This window comes from Arachis ipaensis, chromosome B5 (genome assembly GCF_059453495.1).
Source record: "Arachis ipaensis isolate K30076 ecotype BB chromosome B5, ASM5945349v1, whole genome shotgun sequence".
NCBI lineage: Eukaryota > Viridiplantae > Streptophyta > Magnoliopsida > Fabales > Fabaceae > Arachis > Arachis ipaensis.
Window position 1 is genome coordinate 148,508,273 of NC_142440.1, and position 6,000 is coordinate 148,514,272.

Consider the following 6,000-nt stretch of genomic DNA (forward strand, 5'->3'; position numbering starts at 1 on the left):
ATGCTGGCGGACGGGATAAGGGGGAGAGTGCTAGGGGTTTGTATCCGGTGATCAGGGTGGTTTCGGTTAAGACATCTCTAGGAAAGGAGGACCGATTGAAGGAAAGTCGACCAGAGCTTCCAAAACTGCGATCAAAGTCTCGTTCAAAGATAAAGTGGTTTGTGGTTCAGCACCAAAACCTTTGATCATGGAGGACTCTTTAGATGGCGATCAACTAGCTATCATTGAAGGAAGAACGGAAGGTCAGCCCCGACCAAGAGTTACGTTCTCAGAAGAAGGGAGAAGGGTTTTATCAGAACCCTACTTGGATTCTATCGTGATCAAAGTTTTGGGCAAACACTTCAGCCATACGACCTTGAGTTATAGACCGAAGTTTATTTGGAGACTTAATGGAGGATATGAGATCTTTGATGTGGAAAATTATTATTTCTTAGTCAAGTGTGACTTAAAAGAGGATAGGAAGAAGATTCTGTTGGGAGGACCATAGATGATTGATTGTTATTACTTAGCTGTAAGCCGTGGTTCCTCTCCTTTTATCCAAGTGAAAGTTGCTTTGGGTCAACCATGGTTGGATTCGTATGTCGGGTTTGAACATTAGATATTACCAAGAGAAGGCCATACGTAGAATTGAGACGGCAATAAAAACTCCGATCAAAGTGGATAGTGCTACCAAAGAGGCGGAACGAGGAATGTTTGCAAGAGCTTGTGTGCAAATGGGCTTGAGCCAATCAGTGATAGATGAAATTTTTGTAGATGATCATATATTCAAAGTTGAATTTGAGAATCTAAGCTTAATATGCAGTTCCTGTATATGTTATGGGCATCTCTCTGTGGATTGCAGTCATAAACCGTTGGCAACCAAACCAGAAGAAATAAGGAAGTCGTCAGCGAATACTCAAGCAGAGGAAGGTGTAGACAAGAAAGGAAAGGAGCAAGTGGTGCAATTTTTTTTTGGTAATGTTCCATCCGTTGGAGCCGAAAATCATGGGATTCATGATGTTACGGCGAAGATGATGCGTGGGAGTTTAGGCGTAAATCACGTAAACAATGATGATGGCATTAATGACGGCAAAGAGGAAGGTTGGACCCAAGTAATCAACAAAAAGGAAGAAAAAAGGTGGATAAAAATTTGAATAAGAAAGTAAGTGGTTTGACGGATAAAAAGCCCATTGCTAAGAGATCAATATTTGCACCACCAAACCATTTTAAGTCCAACAGTAACAAGACTAATCCTAATGCTAAGGGTGCTCTTTTAAAGCCATATGTCCCTACCAGGGACACGTCGTTACCTTCATACGCTGCAAGTGGAGACAAATTCAAGGAAAAAGGGGAGGGACCTCCTACAAAGCCAGCTTTCAACTTCAACAGGAAGCAGGTGAGACCGAATTCCTTGCAAAATTTCTCACAAGATGGGGGAAGGGAGCAATCCACAGAGAAATCGAGATGCTCTTATGACAAGAACCATGGAAAAGGGAAAGAAGTCATGGAGGACGATGTGTGCAGGCACTAATTTAAGTGTGGTGTTATCTTTTTGGCCTTTTCTTTCTATTTTTTATGGATAGTAAAAATCCTAGTTTTTTTTTTATCATGGAACGTGAAAGGGGCTTCTAGTACATTAGCTCGGGTTTATTGTAAAGAAATAATTAGGAAATATCATCCTACTTTTTTATTGTCCTTGAAACTCATATTGTCTTTGAAAAGATGAGGAATTTTTGGAATAAGCTGGGTTATTGTGATATTGAGATTTCTAAAGTGAGAGGGCAGAGTGGTGGTATTTGGGTGTTGGCTAAGCAATCTTAGAAGAATAATAGAGTTGTGAAAATCACAGAGCACTTTGTTACCTTTGAGGTTGGTGGAGGAAGAGATATGTGGGTTTGTTCTGCAGCGTATGCTCCTCCCAAAGCGTATCGGCGTCCTGCCCTCTAGGATTATCTTGATAAGCTGGCAGTGAGAATTTGGGTCCCTTGGTTATTGTTAGGTAATTTCAATGAAGTTTTAGCATCTTCGCAGGTTAAGAGTGGGGCGTTCAATTCCTCGAGAGCTGAAGATTTTGGTGCGGCTATGGATCAATGTGGTCTGATGGATTTGGGATCATCAGAAAGAAAATTCACTTGGTTTAGAAGGGTTAGAGGTGGCCTAGAGGTTGCGAAAACACTGGATAGATCCTTTGTGAACAGAGACTGGCGCTTTAGATTTTTAGAAGGTTTTTCTGAAATTCTTGGCAGGTTTCACTCAGATCATTCTCCTATTTTAGTTAGATGCAGACCTGAAGAAGCTAACAAGTTAAAGAAGTACCACCCTTTTCGGTTCCAAGCTGCATGGATGATGCATCTCCTTTTTCGAGATATAGTCCAAAAGGCTTGGAACTCTGGTTCACCAAATGTTATTAGGAGTCTCTTTGAGGTGCAGAATGATTTGCAGAAATTCAACAAGGAGGTTTTTGGTAATGTCTTTGTTAAGAAAAGGGAGTTGGAGAATCACATTAATAGCATTCAGAAACTTTTGGAGCGATCAGATGATCCTCAGTTGCTGGTAGAGGAGACAAAGTGCCAAGACGAGCTTAATTCAATTCTGGTCTAGGAAGAATTATTATGATACCAGAAGTCTATGGAGCAATGGGTAAAATTCGGAGATAGAAATACGAGTTTCTTCCATCTACAGACTATTGTAAGGCGGAAAAAGAACAAGATTCATAGTCTCATGGTTGGGGATGGTACTTGGTCAAATGATGCTACTTCCCTAAAAGCAGAGACTAATTTGTATTTTCAGAAACTTTTTTGCAGCAGAGAAGATGTCACTATTGATTACCTCAAAGATATTCTCCTTCCCCAACTCAGTCAGGTTGCTTGTACCAAGCTTACGGAAGCTGTCCTTGAAGAAGTTACACAAGCTATCATGAGTATGAGATTTTTTAAAGCCCCTGGTTCGGATGGATTTCATGTTATTTTCTATAAAGAATATTGGGATGTTCTTGGTTGAGACATTTGGCAGATTGTTGAAAAAGCCTTCTCGGGGGAGCCTATGGATCCTGCAATATTTGAGACTCTTCTTGTGCTCATTCCCAAGGTAGACTTTCATACAACTATGAAGAATCTTAGGCCTATTAGTTTATGTAATGTTATATATAAGATTATTACGAAGGTCTTGGTTAATCGCTTTTTCCCTTTTCTTTCTGATGTGGTGAGCCCCCTCTAGGGTGGTTTTATCCCGGATAGAGGGACAAGTGATAATATCATTGTGGCTTAGGAGATTTTGTACTTTATGAAGAAAACTAAATCTAAGAAAGGCACAATAACTTTTAAAATTGATCTAGAGAAGGCATATGATAGGATGGATTGGAGATTCCTAAATCACTCTTTGAAAAGTTTTGGGTTCCTAATAACATAGTGAACCTAATTATGAGATGTGTATACTCTTCATTTTTGTTTGTCTTATGGAATGGTGACAAGTTGCCTAGTTTTTGTCCTCAAAGAGATTTAAGATAAGGTGATCCAATGTCTCCATACCTCTTTGTTATTTGTATGGAGCATCCTTATCTCTCATCTTGTTTTAAATGGTGCATGGATTCCTGTTGCTATGTCTAAAAGGGGACCAAGGATTTCTCATCTAATGTTTGTGGATGACCTCTTTATTTTTTGCAAAGCTACAAGAAGTCAGGTGAAAACAGTTATGGAAGTCTCAATATTTTCACCAAGGCTTCAGGCCTTAAAGTTAATATTGCTAAATCAAAAGCATAGTGCTCTAAGAATATCTCTTAGAGGAGGAAAACTATTTTATCCGGGATCTCTAATATTCACTTTATTCAGAACTTAAGAGTAAACATTTCACATGATAGGGCAGCAAGGAGAACTATTCATGAAGTTTTGAAAAAAAAAATTAGAATTGATTGGCTAGCTGGAAAGGACGACTGCTCAACAAGGCTAGAAGGCTTTGCTTTATTAAATCAGTTTTGTCCTCCATTCTAGTTTATCAGATGCATGTGTCTTTTTTTCTACATATGCTTGTAATAAAATTGATTCAATATTGAGACAATTCTTGTAGAGTGGGTAAACTAATAGAAGAGGCTTATCTCTTGTGAAATGGGACAGCGTAGTAGCTCCTAAGAAATTGGGTAGCCTTGGCGTCAGAGACTCTAAATATGCTAATTAATTTGTTATATTCTGCATTCTAAAGATAACCTGTGGGTACAACTCTTGACATCCAAATATATCAGAGATTCTCGAAGCTTAGAGAATTCTAAGAATGCTTCCAATGTTTGGAGTAGCATCATCAAAGCTTATAATATTTTTAAAGATAGCATTGTCTGGTATTCAGAAGATGACTATCAATCTCTATAGAATTACACTTAGAACTCGATTGGTAAGTTGGGTGAGCTATTTTCTTACATACACATTTTGAAATTAAATTATTTTCTTAGAGATGGTTCATAATGATGCTTGGCATCTTGATAACTTGGCAACTCTTATTCCATTGGATATTAGGAATTTTTTGGTTAGTCATCCCTTTCCTTCTTAAAGTCCGAATGGTCCGGGGTGACTTTGGGAATCGGCTACCTCCAAAGAATATAGTACGAATAGTGATTATAACTGGTTGGCAATGAGAAAATATCAATGAGAGGAGAATGTGAATTGGTCTTGGATGAAGCTCAATTTTTCTGAGAAGGTACCATTTTTAATTTAGCTCATTTGTCATGATGTTATGCCTATAAAAGACTTTCTTTTCAGAAGAGGTTTGGTTGATTATAATATTTGTCATTGTTGTGGTCACTATCCTGAGACGATTCAACATTGCTTTAGAGAGTGTGACAAAACCAAGGCTGTTTGAAATCTTCTTGACTCGTCTCTCTTCCATTCTCTGAACTCTGGAACTGCTTCTTTTCTTTCTAGGTTATCCCAATCTCTCCGTAGTAGGGAGGAATTGACCTCGGTTGGCATGTGGTGGATTTGGCGGAGTAGATGTCAAGAAATTTATCAACCTGATGATGCTTGGTTAGAGAACAAGACTATTATTTTATTAAGGAATTTGGCCAATGAGCTAGTTCGAAACAAGAGTGGGCAATCTCTATTGCACTTTCCTGTCTATAAATTGACTTGGAAACATCCTCCTACTAGTATAATCAAATTATATTGCGATGTTAGCATCTATCATAAATTCATAATAGTCAACGGACTGGTTTTGGATGTATTTCTAGAAATGATGTTGGTGAATGGGTACTTGGTTGTTCTGGTTCCTTGTTCTCATGGTCTATACTCTATATATCGTTGTGAGTTTTATGCGGTTTGGGGTGATTTAATGTTGGCTTGGGAAGCTGGTTGCAAAAGAGTTATTTGAGACAGATTCTCTTAAAGTTTTTATTGTTCTATCAAATTTTTTTGGCTCTCACATGTTGGGTGAACAAAATATTCTATCCAAGATTAAGAATTTGCTAAGTCGAGATTGAAAAATTCATTTTGCCTTGATACGTAGAAAAGCAAACCACGTTGTTGATTGGTTGGCCAAACAAAAGACAAAGAGCATGAAAGACTATTCTCTTTGCCTTCAGTCTGAAAATGAGTTGAATAGAATTTTATTTTATGATTTTGCTGTAATTAGCTAGGTATTTCTTTACTCTTATGAGGACTTCGTTTTTGTTTAAGACATAAAAAATAAGAACAATGCTAAGGAACCAAAAGGGTATTAGCCAAAAACCAGCCAAATACCTTTGGGTGAATCCAAAATCTCTACGAGTTAATATATATGGATGTTTCTTCTGCTAAGTATCAGAATGTTTCTTTTTCATACTAAATGGATGTTCTTTTATATATTTTTCGAATTTTTTTGTATTGCAAATGTGTGTTTCTAATTCTTTAAGAATTTCATATTTTTTTAAAAATTTTATAGATATTTAATTATTTTTGCTAAAATATAACTGGATATTTCTTTTGTTAAGTATTAGGATATTTTTTTCATATTAAATGAATGTTTTTTTATATTTCTATAATTGTGTAGTTTGCAGTCTCT